This window comes from Trachymyrmex cornetzi, unplaced genomic scaffold (assembly GCF_001594075.2).
Source record: "Trachymyrmex cornetzi isolate Tcor2-1 unplaced genomic scaffold, Tcor1.1 scaffold1708, whole genome shotgun sequence".
Lineage (NCBI taxonomy): Eukaryota > Metazoa > Arthropoda > Insecta > Hymenoptera > Formicidae > Trachymyrmex > Trachymyrmex cornetzi.
Window position 1 is genome coordinate 26,208 of NW_017296319.1, and position 362 is coordinate 26,569.

Here is a 362-nt window from a genome sequence, read left to right on the forward strand (position 1 = left end):
AGTACATAAGGTACGACGATGGTTTCGATGGGTCGTACGAACGCATGTACTTGATATTAGCCTGTGCATATCTGCCGGAACATTGACTGAGGCCACCACGTATACCACGCTCGATGAACATGATCATATCAATGTCGGTGAGCAACTCAAATCTTATACGCGTATGTTTCAGTATGGCGTCCCACGTGAAACCTGGTAACGTATAGTAATGCGTGGGATCGAGGTCGTAACTCGCGACGCAACTATTGCGGAAATTTTCGAAAATGTCTGCTAATAACAAGACATCGGCGATCTGTACTTAAAATCGCTGTACTCGCCGAGTGTTCGGATGGAGAATCGCTGCCATACGTTCACGGCGTAAT